The sequence below is a fragment of the Rhinolophus sinicus genome, linkage group LG10 (assembly GCF_036562045.2).
Source record: "Rhinolophus sinicus isolate RSC01 linkage group LG10, ASM3656204v1, whole genome shotgun sequence".
Classification (NCBI taxonomy): Eukaryota; Metazoa; Chordata; class Mammalia; order Chiroptera; family Rhinolophidae; genus Rhinolophus; species Rhinolophus sinicus.
The window spans coordinates 109,444,198-109,458,649 of NC_133759.1; the positions used below are offsets into that span (position 1 = coordinate 109,444,198).

The 14,452-nt window shown below is 49.6% G+C and overlaps 1 long non-coding RNA gene across 3 annotated transcripts; it reads right to left on the reverse strand.

Annotated features, from left to right (window-relative positions):
* Positions 1 to 463: 463 nt before the first annotated feature.
* LOC141567325 (uncharacterized) lies at positions 464 to 14,161 on the reverse strand. 3 transcript variants are annotated; one of them, XR_012489930.1, is made up of 5 exons: positions 14,006 to 14,161; positions 9,733 to 11,236; positions 8,951 to 9,359; positions 5,405 to 5,519; positions 464 to 595 (listed from the first exon to the last, which is right to left on the reverse strand). It is a non-coding gene; the product is annotated as an uncharacterized LOC141567325 (long non-coding RNA). The 3 variants fall into 3 exon arrangements; XR_012489931.1 differs by lacking the exon at positions 8,951 to 9,359; XR_012489929.1 differs by having other exon boundaries at positions 8,951 to 11,236.
* Between the last annotated feature and the right edge of the window lie 291 nt (positions 14,162 to 14,452).

Genomic DNA, 14,452 nt, shown 5'->3' on the forward strand with positions numbered 1-14,452 from the left:
CGCTGACCGTGTCCCTACACACCGCTGACCATGTCCCTACACACCGCTGACCGTGTCCCTACACACCGCTGACCATGTCACCATGCCTGGTGCTCCTGGCCTCCTGACCGGGCGGCAGGATTCCACCTCCTTCTCGCTGGGCTAGGAAGTTTCCCTCAAGTATCGATTCAGAGCATTCTGTGTGTATTGCGCCCCGTCGTAGGAGGCCAAGCAGTGACAAGGGCTACCTTATTGTCCCCTCCGAGGTAACACGAGATAGCTGGCGAACGACTGTGCAAGTCCCCCAGTGACCGAGGGGCTGCGTGAATCGCTATGCATGTGGCGTTTGAATAACACGCATCTCGCCAGTCTAGGCTGTCATAGAACCTGGTTTCCTGGTGATCAATTGTTTCAGCCCTTTATGGGGGTGAATTTCGTTTCCACTCGGCTACCCTGAGGGTGGTAGATAAAACTGCAATTTAGATTCAATCAATAAACATTTATTGAGCGCTAATTCTTTGCCTGCACCCGCATCGTGGGCGACACAAAAGGAGACAACGTGGGAGGAGCTTGCCATGGAAACGTCTCCTGTCTGCTCTGTGGTGTTTATCTTGACCTGGAAAATAAACAACAGGAACATTGTTTGTGACAACAGAGGCATGAAAGTTAGAAAATAAAAAGAGCATCCTGGGCTTCCCACGCAGGACAAGCTCCCACACAGGACAAGCTTCTGAGTGGGTGAGGTTAAGTCTGATTTGAAGGGACCACAAAGCCATCCCTTCTCGTCCCAAACTTGTATTGACCAAAATTCCACCATTAGCTATTCATTCCTTTGATTAAATTTGCCCTGACAGTTTTGTTGTTTTTGTAATAAAAATATGTCTAGAAAGAGAACACTACATCCTTAATCCCTTAACACAGAACTGACACATGACATGCATGGCAACCCAGATCCCTGGGGAGTAAGCAGCCTGAAGCACTGTGATGAGAAGGCCAACGAGGCCCAGTCTGGCCTCTGGGGCAAAGAAGGTTGATTAGTGAAGTCTGCCTCAAGTGTAGAAGAGAGGAGTGTTGCCACCCCTGCCTTAGAGCAGAGTTCCTGGGATGTTCCCCTGCTTTTACAAGAAGTGCTGGTGAACACTGAAAATCTGATGGTGGAGCCCCTGAAGGAAGGACGGAAGAAGAAAGGGCTGTGATTGCCAGTTCATCATGTCGCTTCCTGGTCTGCCCACTGTCCAGGCTCTCAGTAGCCTGCAGCACAAGCCCAGGGCCCTGTCACAGCCTTCCGAGCCTTTTCAGGTGTCAACCTCCTGGCCCTCCAGCCGTGTCTTTGACCATACTCCCGGGGCGTTTCTGTCCCAGCCCCACTGAATTGTTTTTCCAGCTTCATTAAGGTATGATGACCAAAAAAAAAAAAAAAAAGAAAAAAGAAAAAAAAGCCTGTATTTATTTTGTACAACATGATTTTTTAAAGTGTACAATGTAGTGATTAATACATATATACACTGAGAGGTGATGACCACAATCAGATTAACTCCACCACCTCACATGGCACATGGTTACAGCGTGTGTGGTGAGACAACTGAAGATCTACTGTCTTAGCAACTTTCAAGTATACAATACAGTACTGTTAACTGTAGTCACCATGCTGTGCATGAGATCCCAAAAATTTATTCTTAGAACTGAAAGTTTGTTCCCTTTGACCAACTTCTCCCCATTCCCCCTTCCCCAGCCTGTGGTAACCACCATTCTACTCTCTGGTTCTCCGAGTTCAGCTTTTTCAGATTCCACATATCAGTGAGATCATATGTATTTGTCTTGCTCTGTCTGGCTTATTTCACTTAGTATAATGTCCTCCGGGTTCATTCATGTTATTACAAATGGCAGCATTTCCTTCTTTATTAAGTCTGAATAGTAGTCCAATGTGTGTTACATTTTCTTCATCCGTTTAGCCATCAATGGACACTTAGATCGTTTCCATGTCTTGGCTATTGTGAAAGATGCTGCAATGAACATAGGGGAACAGGTATCTCTTCAAGAGATTGGTTTAATTTCCTTTTGCATATATACTCAGAAGTGGGATTGCTGGATCGTGCTATTTTTAATTTTTTGAGAAACTTCCATACTGTTTTTCATAATGACTATACCAAATTACATTCTCATTAACAAGCATGAGGTTCCCTTTTGTCCACATCCTTGCCAATACTTGTTATCTCTTGTCTTTTTGATAAAGGCCATCCTCACAGGTGTGAAATAGTATCTCACTGCAGTTTTGTTTTGCATTGTCCTGATGATTAGTGGTGTCAAGCACCCTTTTCATAAACCTGTTGGCCATGTGGATGTCTTCTTTGTATGGAAAAATATCTATTCAGGTCCTTTGCCCATTTTTTAATTGGGTTATTGCATTTTGCCCCACTGAACTCTTTGCAAAGCCTTGATATGCCTTTATCTATGCTCTTCGTAACCACCTAGAACATCCATGCCCACTGTCTCTCTAGGGGAAGTCTTCCATAACTCCATCAGGACCCAACTCAAACAGCACTTCCTCTGAGGAGCCCTCCCTGACTGCTCTGCCATAGCCGCACTCCCTCCTCTCTTTACCTCCCGCCGACCCAGTCTCTGCATGGCAGTCTTCACCCTCCACTACCCTTGTCCTTTGACATGTCTCACATTCTCCTAAGACTGAGAGTCCCATGAGGACTGGGCTAGTGTTTGACCTGTCAGCCCAAACCCAGCACTGGGCCGGACACAGCTGGTGTGTAACAACCATTGGCTGAATGTGTGAATGAATGAACACATGAATGAATGAATGTGTGAATGAATGAACTTTGCCAATGTCAGACTGGTGCTGAGACTCAGATCTCCATCCACGTGCCCGTGCTTCTCCGTGTGTTCCTACAGAAGTACACTGCTGTGGTAAATCAACCCCAAATCTCCCTGGCTTAACAAAGGTTCATTTCCCTCCCACAAAGCCCAGTGTGAGTTGCACAGCACTCCTGAGCTGCTGTCTTTGTATTAACCGTGTCTTTTATTCTCTGTGTTCTGATGCTCCAACATCCGGGGCCCTGCTGACTCTGCAGGGACTGGCTCTCCCAGGGTCAGCTGAGTGAACCTCTTACCCAGGAGCACACCTTTCAGATGCAAACCCACCAGCCCAGAGCTCACACTCTGTGGGCTGCCATACTCTGGCCACTGTCCACCTGCCCTCGTTACCCAGGGCCAGGTACCAGACCACATGGGACAGACCGGGTGTGGCCCTGCCCACACTCACACCCCAGTCACCCCTTTCACTCCACTGGGTCCACTGGAATTTTCCAAATAGCCAGTCCTAAGTCCATCACTTTGTCTCTCCCGCTCCTGCCACGCAAACCACAGTAAAGGCTCTTGTCCCCGTTCCCCTCCCTCTGCCTCCTGACGACCCTGGTGCTTCCTTGCATGGCCCTGTGTGACATGGCGTGTGCCTTCCTCTTGGGAACTGTGAGTAAAAACTGTCTTTTCAATGGCCATCACCCCCTGATCTGCTGGCCTTATCGTACCTCAAATTTTCTATTAAAACACTGTATTTTAAACCAGTCTTCTGTTCAGTGACTAAATCATCCAGGCTGATTTCTGATGTGGCTCCACCACCTAAATGACACTTGGCCCCACAGATCTGTGTCTGGAAAGAGACAGGAGGAACATCTTGCTGCCACTTCTCAACTACTCCTGCTGGAAGTAGCCTGTGCCACCTCTGTTCACCACCCATTGGCCAGAACCAGTCACATGGCACCACTTAGGCACAGGAGTGTGGCTGGGAAATCTGGGGGGGAAGGTTTACTATCTTCATGTCTGGTTTTGATCTACCCATCTGAATTAAGAATGAATCACCATCCTAAGATCAGTATGTGTTTAGTTTTAATAACTGTGACATGATATGCTTTCAGAGTACCCTTTGCCATAGATATGACCTCGTTTGTCACCAGAAAATATGGAAGCTGAATGTTAACAAAGCAGAGACTCCAAGCAGACAAAGCACAAGGACTGATTGGGCCATAAACGTGCTCCGGCATTAGGGCCATGAGGGAGATTAATGGGCCGGGCCCCGCGAGCTCACCTGCTCTCCCCTCGGGGGGCCAGAAGCACATGGAGGCCATTTGGGGAAGACTAGTTTAAGCTGGGACGTGGCCGGACAGCAGCTCTGTCACTCATACTGCCCTCTCCTTGGGTGTAGTGTCTCTGGGTCTGTAAGATACTTTCCCCTAGACGTTTGCATTAAGCAACTTGACCATCATCAGGGTCTGGATTATTCATGACCAGGGAAGGGTCAGCCGAGGAGAGAAACATCCAGAATATTTGAAAGTACAGACCCAAATAAGCTGATAATCCTAGCTTCTTTGTCCCCAAATATTACTGTGGCTGCTCAGATTATAAAGTTAACGATGGTTTCACCCCTTCCTTCACCCACCTGCTGAGAGTGCCAGTAGTGTTGATATTAAGCAGAAGGTAGGTGCATTGTACAGGAGAAGAAAACCAAACACATGGAGATGAGACTGAGAAGAGAGAGCCTTTCCTGGAGGCAGGAGAGGAAACAGACATGTGGCTGAGACCTGGGCAGTGGGCGTAAGCACCTCATGTCATTTGCCCCTCACACCCACCCTAAAAGGAGGTCCTATTTTTCACAAATAAGGATGTTCAGAGAGGGCGGGAACTCTTTCAGTGGCTGGTTGGACCCAATGCCCAGTCTCCTGCTGCTGCCCCACAGGCCCAGCCTGCAGCCCCGTGACCTCGAGATGCAGGTGTCTCACTGCCAACCCAGACCCATTGCCCATCTTAGAAACAGTCATTACCCTGCAACAATGGCGCCTGACATCTCAGAGACGCTGGGAAAGCTTCACATTCTTTCTGCGGAAAATGTACCTCCCCACCTGCAGGCAGAGGCACGTGGTTCTGCCACAACCTCAGAGCATCTGTGGGTGTCCCCAGCGGTGGGGCACCAGTGAAGCACTTCCTCCCTGGCCTGGCACTTTGCAAACAATTTGAAGGTGATATGTGGACATGTGTGTGATTAGAGCATAGACAAGGGTGAGAGGAAGCAGTGTGACAGCAGGACAGGTGCCCTGGACAAGGAATCAGAGTCACATCTCTGTTTAATGTGCTTGCTTCCCTCCCGCCAGGCTCCCCTCACCCCCCCACCCACCCCACGGCAGACCCCAGCCTCCCCTCTGCCATGTCACCATCTGTGGGGGGAGGTCCCACGTGTCATTCCTCTGCCTCTGGAGTAAACTTGTCCTTCCTCGGGAGAGCACGGCCCCATCTTTCGTCTTTCTGCAGACCCTCTCTAGTGCCCTTCCCGTTCCACGATTCGGTCGTCACAGTCCCCACTTCAGGAAACTGGTGAGGAAGATAAGGTGCCAACCAGGAGGGGACGGGACCCTGGAGGCCTTACCTGGGTGTTGGAGGAAGGGCTTCTGCCTTCCACCCAAAGGAGAGAGCTGGTCCTCGGAGACAGCAGGAGCACTGCTTGGTGGTTTCTCGGCCTCCCCAGGCCTCAGTCTCCCCACCTGTAAAATGAGGCAATGGCAGTTCTAACCTCATAGGGTCCTCACCCTAGAAAGCACGGAGAACAGTGCCTGGCTTGGGTGTCTCAACACAACACACATGGGAGCTATTATTCACTCCTGCCTCTGTGCCCGCAGGTACTGAGTGGCAGGATTCTGTGGCTGCAGAGGGAACCCCCATTAAATAACACCCCCTTGTTCCCCTGGGCTCTAGACAAGCTGAGTGAGACCACTGAGCCTCAAAGCATCCCCTTTATTCTCTGTGCACCTGTCAGGTACACCCCTCCACCTCGTAGGGGCGTGCAGAGGCCAGGAGCCCAGGAGGGGGTGGTCAGGCACAGCACCCACTGCAAAGGCATTTCCTGAAACCCAGAGGAGCCTGAAACCAGAGAGAACTGTCTCTCGGGGACCCCCAGGCCTCCACATGGGCAAATGTCAGGGACATGTCCACCCCCATCTTGCCAGCCCAGGCCTGTGTGCCTCCTGGAAGCACCATGGTTTCAGGCGTGTCTGCACCTTTGTGACCACCACCTGGGAGCCAGGTTTGTCCTCTAGTGAACCCCAGTGGCAGAACCTTCTAAGTGGACCCCAGTGGAAATACAATCTCAGCTGCACCTGGGTGTCACACAGGGCAGTTTCTTTTCTTGTGTGTCCCCTCCACATGTGGCTGCATGACTCAGACACTGACAATTCTCCCTGCTCAAGGTTCCAGCCGATGACAGGAGCCATGCCACCTGCCACCTCTGAAATGACTGCTCAGCAGCTGCCTCTGGTTGGATATGTCTTTTACCTGTAAAGCCTGCGAGCCAATAATGATGACCTCATTCACCCTAGCTCCCTCCCATTTTGTTTTTCAGTAAGAGAAATCATTGGTATTATTATTGAAGTCAAGATTTAGGGAGAAAATCCGTACTTCCTGCTGCCTTCTGGCCTAACATAAATACAATCCACGCAAAGAAAAGCAACAGACGAGGAAAACTATTGTTAACAGCTGTCACAGAAAAAGGATTCCTTTCAGTAACATATAAAGAGCTCCTACAAAAGAAAAAGACGACCCGATGGCAAATGGGCATGGAACACTGTCTCGAGCAGTGTAGGTTGCCATTCCTGCTTCTGCCGTCCTAGGGGATGCCAGGTCCACTCAGGTCTCCACCTCCATGTGGATGTGTGCTTGGGACAGGCCCAGTGCTCTGGAGACACTGTGGCCAGTTGCAATGGTCCACAGGTAGGATGGGTGAAAGGCAGGTGATGTCATATGTCCAATCTGCTGGCTGGGGTGGGGAGCGGAGGACAGGGGCTTCCAGGAAAGGTTTTCCTCAACCTTAATGAGAGCTGCCCAGAGGGAAGGCCCCTTTCCTGCTTCCGGGCTTTGTGGTGAGGATATGAGTCCTGAAGCCGTGGCAGACGTCTTGGTCCTGGAGGGGAGCTGCCTAAAGATGAGGCTTTCTCCCGGGTGGCAGAGCATAAAAATGGAAAGAACCAGTGTCTTCCTGACGTCCCTGGGCTGCTGAGCTCACCAACCGTGGCACAACTTTTAATCTACACTTTTTTTTAACTTAAAAAGTTTGTTTTTAATTGTCATAAAATGCATGTAACATAAAATTTACCACACGAACCATTTTTAAGTGTCCCGTTCAGGAGCATTGAGTACACTTAAGTTGTTGTGCAGCTGTCACCACTGTCCATCTCCAGAACTTTCTCATCTTCCCAAATGGAAACTCTGTCCCCGTTAAACACTCACTCCCACCCCTCCCCCAGCCCCTGGCCCCCACCATCTACTTTCTGTCTCTATGAATTTGACAACTCTAGGGACCTCGTATGAGTGGGACCATATAGCATTTGTCCTTTTGCAACTTATTTCACTTAACATAATGTCTTCTAGGTCCATCCATGCCGTTGTACCTGTCAGAATTCTCTTCCTTTTCAAGGCTGAATAATACTTCTTGAATATTATTCAAGGATGGATGGACCTGTCTGGACGGACCACATCTTGTTCATCCATCATCTATTGATGGGCACTTGGGTTGTTTCCACCTTTTGGTGACTGTGAATAACACTACTACGAACATGAGTGTACAGGTATCTCTGACTCTTGCTTTCAATTCTTCTGGGTATATACCCAGAAGTGGAGTTGCTGGATCATATGGTCATTCCATATTGATTTTTTTTTGAGGAACAAACATACTGTTTTCCACAGCAACTGCACCATTTTCCGTCCCCCACACCTGGAGTTCTTTTAACATAAGATAAATTGTTCATTGTCAAAACCAGTTGAGTCATGGTTTTTGGTTTTCTCTTCCTTGCTCCCCAAAACATCCTAATTACTACCTAAAAGTCCTATGAATAAGCACTTTTATAGACAAGACACGATTGGCCATAACATGTGAAAATATACTCAGCCTAAGTAGTTAAATAGGGAAATGAAACTGCACTAACGATGATATGATCTGTGCCTACTAGATTAGGAAAGAGTAAAAAGATTGATAAGAGGTAATGCCGATGAGACAGTGGTGTAGTAGGAAGTCACGTACACGAGTGGACAAAGTGTTCATCAGAACAGCACTTGGGGAGGGCAATGTGACAGAATTTCTAAAAATTGAAACACACATACCCTTTAACCTAATGATGCTAATTCTACCTGTTTTGTAGAAACATGTGCGCAAATACACAGAAGAGTAAATGAAAAGATGTGGACTTGGAGAAAGGGAATAGCAAACAAGAGAAACAGCCCAAACTGCTTCCAGAAAGGACTTGGTTAATAAGTTGCAACATAGTCACACTACGGAAATCTACGCAGCTGTAAAAAGAAGGAGTTTTGCAGCCACGCGTGCAAACATGGGAAAACCTCCAAGACAATAAAGAAAAGTTCAGTGAAAACAAGTCATAGAATAATGCAAATAGTATCACTGTACTCACGTGGCACCTTGCATCTGAGCATACACACGCGTGTGTGTCCATATGCAAATCCATAGAAAAAAGACTGTAAAGGAACAGACTAAAGTATTGACAATGGTTCCTCTGTAGAGAGATGGGAATAAAGGGAACTTTAACTTCTTATTGTGTTCTATTTGAAAAAAATGTTTTACAGTGTATTACTGTACTGTGTGATTTCTTTCAAACTGCAAGCCACTCATGACGTTCCAAGTCAATATATGAAAGGGATGCGTTACAACTAAAGGGTTTCATTGTATGGGGTGGTTCTGCCCGCCCCTCATCCTCCGAGGCATGACCCTATTTCACAGGCGCGTGCATTTCCCGGCCAGTAAGGAAACTGCAGCAGCTCTGAGGCCACCAAAGGAGGCCAGTGCCTCTAATTTCTCAGCCTGGGACCCACAGAAGCCTGAAATCAGAGCAAACTATCTCTGGCAGATGCCCAGGCCTCCGCCTGTGCAAACGTCAGTCACACGGCCACCCCCATGCCCATTTCTTCCTACCTGGTGTCACCCACGGAGCTCTGGCCTCAGACTGGAGCCAGCTGCCCTGAGAGACCCAAAAGTCACAGCTGCCTCAGCGACACGTCTGAACCACGTTTGCTGTGTGGCTGGAAACCCGCCTTCTTGCTGTTTTGTTTGTTTTCAGAGGCCCGTGGCAGCTCTGGGGGGCATCTCACCCTTTGGGAGGGTGCTGACTTCAGAGGCGCAGTGGGCTTCGTTCACCTCCGTCAGGGGTCACTAACCCAGAGCTCCGCAGGCACAAGTCCAGGAGCTTCGTACCAAGTAATCTCATGTCTTTTACTTCATGCGTTTCTACACTGTTCACAGCGACTCCAGCTGTGAGACCCTGCGTTCAGCAGCTGTAGACCTGGACAATGTCCCCTACGCTTCTAAGCGCCGCTTTCCTCATCTGTAAAATGAGGTGGTAAAAGCAGGCTCACAGAGTTAACGTGGGGATTAGGTAAGCTGCTCACAGTGTAAGAGCTGTGATCCAGCAGCCTGGGGCACGGGAGGGGCACAGAACATGGGTACACTTTTCTAATACCCAGAAAAGAACCACATGGACCAGCTGTGTTCCTGGATGCGCCTGTTGTTGGAAAGGCGAGCATGAGAACTAGAGGCTAAAACAAGAGAGGGGAGGGGAGAGGAGAGCAGGGGGAAGGGGAGGGGGCCAAGGTCCAAGACTCAGGCTGAGACCCAGGAGCCCTGCTCCTCTGTTGTCACCCCCTCCCCAAACACACTCACAGAAAGTCGTTTTCCACCTCATGTTAGCATCCTCTTACCAGCATTCTGGTTTTCTCTGGTCCCAAATCCAGTGCACATCAAGTTCAGAGAGGAGGCCCTGAGGTGACCTGTGGTGTCAACATAAACGTGGAGCAAGCCCCACACGCAGCAGCGAAGCAGGAGGTGGGACGCGGACCAAGAAGCCCAGACTCCAGGTCTCAGTGGGGACACAGCCTCTCCTGGGGGAGAGAAGGGAAGAACCAGGGCGAGTCCCTCCCTAGAAGATTTGGAAGAGCATCCTTCAGAGGGCCGAGGAGCCAACCCTGAGGTAGACAGAGTAATGTCTCTTCTTCACATTTAACCATTTTTTCCCAATTTCCTTTTGTGGAGATGAGGCTATACTGAAGAATGCTCAGCGCTATAAAATAAAACCAGAGTCACATGACTGGGCTTCCGTGGAGCCCGCTGTAGGAAATGCAGAACGCAACAGCTACTTATACCGCGAGGGAGCAGTTCAGCACGAAACTTCCAAGCAGCATTTAGAATTAATTTAGCGCCTTGTCTGCTCCAAGGACATATGCTATGTGTCTAGAATTATGACACCTCCAACACCATATGTGCGTGTTCGATGTGGCCAGGAAGGATCTCGGAGCCTCCTGGCACACAGGTACAGGCGCACTCCATGCGTCAGCAATGATCACACCTCCCCATGTGTGTGAACGCCGCCCCTGCATCTAGAATCCTAGTCTTTGGAAATAAGTGGGCATATGGCATGTGTCTCACGTTTGGCACCGGGCACAGAAAATAAACGCCGCTGTGCAATCTGGAGTCAGGCAGAGTGTGGCCTGCGCTGTCTTTGCTGTCGGGACTACACACGAAGTGGCAAGTTCCCAGCTCGGAGCAGGCAGGTGGACATCTCCAGAGCTTGTATCTGGACCTAGTGGAGCCTGCGGTGGGGCTGCTGGAGTCAGACACGGGAATAGGCACCCCCTTTCCATAACTGACAGCTCTCAGCAGTTCTCACCTCTGAAGCACTAAAAAGGTAACCGGTTACATCTGGTGACACAGAGCTACAAAACCTGAATTTAGCCGGAGACTCAGCCACTGCCCCATGGTGGAAGCATGGACACAGAATTATCACAACAGATGTGGGGTCACAGCCAGACGCCAAACACTGTTCGTGAAGGAATCAGGGAAAGCAGCGATTGTCATCAAAGAAATATGCACTCATTGTCCCCAGGGTGCTCAGACTTACTAAGAAGCCCCAAGCCCCTTCCCCACATGCCCTGTGAGGGCCACATCCAAACTCCTATCTTCATGGAGCTGACATTGCAATTGGGGTGATGGGGGATGTTAGTCCGCTCGGGTTGCCATAACAAGATACCCCTGAAGATACCACCGATGGGGCAGTTTCAATAACAGACACTTATTCTCTCACAGTTCTGGAGGCTAAGAGTCCAAGATCAAGGTGCAGTCAGGGTTGGTTCCTGGTAAGACACTTCTTCCTGGCTTCTAGATGGCCACCTTCTCGCTGTGGCTCCCCATGGCCTTTCCTCGGTGCACCTGCAGAGAGAGAGAGAGAGATTCCTCTTCTTAGAAGGCCACCATCCATATTGGATGGTTTTACCTTAGTTACTTCCTCAGAGGTTCTGTCTCCAAATACAGTCACATCAGGGGTTAGGGCTTCAGCATATGAATTTTAGGGGAGACACAACTTAGTCCAAAAGAGGGGAAGAGAGACACAAAATAATGTCTATTGCATCAAACATTAGAAGGAAACTGCCAAAGAAAAACGAACAGGGAAAGGGGATGGGGAGTGCAGGGTAGGTTTGCAAATTTCATGAAAGTGGTTGGAAGGGCCTGGCTGAAAGGTGACATTTAAATGGAACAAGCCCCTCAACCTTGCAGAGACCAGGGACCAGGGACCGTAAGCGTAGAGGCAAGTCGAGGAGCAGCAGGGAGGTCAGTTGGCTGGACTCCAACTGACCTGGTGGGTGTGATGGGTGAATCAAGTTCAGAGAGGGCAGAGGAGGTCGGACCAACAATGTGGGAACAGGTCACATGGACCCTGTAGAATATGGCAAGGATTTGGCTTTTATTATTGGCAATGAAGAGCCTTTGGGAGAGTTCAGAGCAGAGCAGTGACATGATCTGACCTCCACTCTGGCTGCTGGGTAGAGAATGTTCTGTATTAGGGTAAAGGTTAAAGCAACGCTTCTTTTTCAAATCCAGTGAGTTCTTGCTTTAGTCTCTGATTTTCCAATTTCATTTAGGGCCCCGTAGAGAAAGCACAAAGTCATGGTCAGGAGGCCTGGGTGGAAGCCCTCACTCTGTGTTCATGGACAAGCCACTTCAACTGCCCTGCCTCAGGTTCCCCTCTGTCAAGTGGGGCCAGTCACGGCCGCCCTCCCCACTTCACTGGTAGCAAGTATAAGATTACAGAAATGCAAAGCTTGGAACGTAAAGATGCTCTACAGCACTCGGGGTGCCAGGGGTGAGGTCAACACTTCTCACCCTATATCCCCTTATTCATGCTGGGGTGGGGTGTGGTGTCATAGCATCCAAAGTAACTCAACACAGGCCATGTCTGGAACGTGTGTTCAGCTGCAAGGGGCATTGTCAGGTTAAACAGGGAGTGTGTCACAGGGATTGTCTCACGAGATGGATGACTTATGTGACAGTTTCACCACACAGTGTCCCCTAAAGCCCTCTAAACTCCTCACTCCCTGCAACTAGAAACTTGCAAGAAATTGTTTTTGGGTGTGTGTTTTTTTCATTTAACAATCACCAAATTCATCTTCACTCTGTGCAAACTGGAAATCAGCTCATGAACCCAGAATAATATTACCACCTAGAGAGCATAAGAACTCAAAGAAAAGTTAGGTTTTTAAAAATTAGGGACTACTTGCAGAGAGTAGAGATTTCATCAGTACAAAGGGGTGGACAGGGAAAGGCAAGGCAGTCTCACTGTCCCGATGCCCGTTCCTCCTCCCCAGAAGCAGAGACTGTTACCAAGGCTTCTGCGTCCTCCAGAAGAGACAGCCATACCAGTCACTATGCCTTCATATACTTTTTATACACACTACACACACACACACACACACACACACACACACACACACACAATTCCTGTAACTTCAAAGTAGTTAGTGAATGGTACTCTTCGGCACCTTTTGTTTTTTTGTTTTTTACTTAACAATATGTCTTGGCTACTCTTCCATTCCATACTGGCCCAAAAAGAACTTCCTCATTCCTTTTCATCTTGCACGTTCTTTCTCATAGAGTGAAACCATCATTTATTCAAACTGACTCATTGATTTGGGTTGTTTTCTATTTGGGGCTAATTTTTACAATGTTGGAAAGAATATGCTGTACAAAGGCTTCTGGGTACCTATGTGAATACATCTGTAGGATGAATTCCCAGTCCAGGAATAGCTGGGTCAGAAGGTAAGGGCATTGGCATGTGGATAAGTCGCACCAAATGGCCTTCCCCAGAGCTTATACTGCACCGCGGCCGCTAATGTATAAGAGCCATAATCCGCCAAACAAACTGTTTTAGTTTCCTAGGGCGCCATAACAAAGAGCTTACAGTAACAGAAATTTGTTCTCACAGTTCTGTAGGCCACAAGTCCAGAATCAAGGTGCGGACAGGGCTGACTCCTTCTGGAGTCTGAGGGAGAATCTGTTCCAAGTCTCTTTTCCAGCTTCTGGGGGTTGCTGACAATCCCTGGCGTTCCTTTGCTTATAGACACATCACTCGGGTCTCTGTCTCGGTCTTCACCCAGAGTTCACCCTGTGTGTCGTGTGGCCAAACTTCCTTTGCTGTGCAAGGACACCAGTCATTAGATTAGGGCCCACTCTAATCCAGCATGACATGATGGCAACCTGATTCCATCTGCAGAGACCCTATTTTAAGTAAGGTCACCTTTACAGGTGCCAGGGGTTAGGACTTCCACTTACCTTTTGTGGGGGTACAATTCAACCCATAAGGTATTATCAAATGTTTCCATCATTGCACCGAGAGACCCCAGGCAGTTTGTTCAGCAGAGTCAAACCAAATCCGTGGTAGACAGCCCAGCAAGTCACCTGCTCCCATCAAACCACACCGGCTGCCTCACCAGCCACTGCTGACACCTGAAGCCGTCTGCCCTTATCAGACACCTTCCAACGCTCGTTGATTGACAGGCATGGGGGTTAGGGAGGCGGGAGTGGTGGGGGTACCAGGCTTGGCGTCACAGGATGTTCTCACGTTTCCAGAGCTGGGTACCCCTTGGGGACACTTTGCCAATACTGATGCCTGGTCCAGTGGAGTCATATTTACCCGGAACTTACATTCTGACGTTCTGCAAAGTACCGAGCACGTATCGTCAAAGTTGTGCTTGAAACGGCCCTGCAGACAGTCGAAAGCCAGTACCGCACTTGTCTCGGGTTTGCGTTTCGGTCGCGGGGCCCCGGAGGCCGAGGCCCAGCACACGCCCTCGCCCTCACCCCGCGTGTTCCCGTCCCCTGACCCCGGAAGGACGCGCCAGTCCAGCGAAACCTCGTGGGATCTGAAGCCTCGCGAGAGGACGTGCGGCCTCCGTCCTCGCTCTCGCCTCCGCAGGCCCTTCCCGCGAGCAAAGCCGGAAAGGCAGGTGCCCGGGGCCAGGCTCAGCCGAGGGGACAGCCCGGCCCTGGTCTGTCAGCAGGATGAGTGGCCGGAGGCCGTCGGGGGCCCCGGGGCACAGGAGCCACATCCACCCCTCTGGGCAGCCCCGCCCGGGGGGCAGCTGTCAGGCC